Genomic DNA, 333 nt, shown 5'->3' with positions numbered 1-333 from the left:
GTACATAGTGAAATAATAAGTGTGACCAGTAGATGACAGTAACACATAAGAGATACGTGTAGACTGCAATATAACACAAGTAAAAAACACCAAAATGTTATATGTTCCTTTGGAAAATATAGAACATTACACACAGCACTCAAAAATCCATCAAAATGTTTTAGTAGGACTTTGGTAAGCTATGAAGCCACACCGCTTGATGGATTGTACTGTGCTTCAACATAGGAGTATTATTATGATGTGTGTATAAGGTAAGATATATTATCTGGCGTTTTGTTTCACAATATTATGCAAAAAGCAACTTTTCTTACCTTCTGGTACCTGCTGATGTGT

This window comes from Nerophis lumbriciformis, linkage group LG27 (assembly GCF_033978685.3).
Source record: "Nerophis lumbriciformis linkage group LG27, RoL_Nlum_v2.1, whole genome shotgun sequence".
Taxonomy (NCBI): domain Eukaryota; kingdom Metazoa; phylum Chordata; class Actinopteri; order Syngnathiformes; family Syngnathidae; genus Nerophis; species Nerophis lumbriciformis.
Note: the sequence above shows the minus strand (reverse complement) of the source record.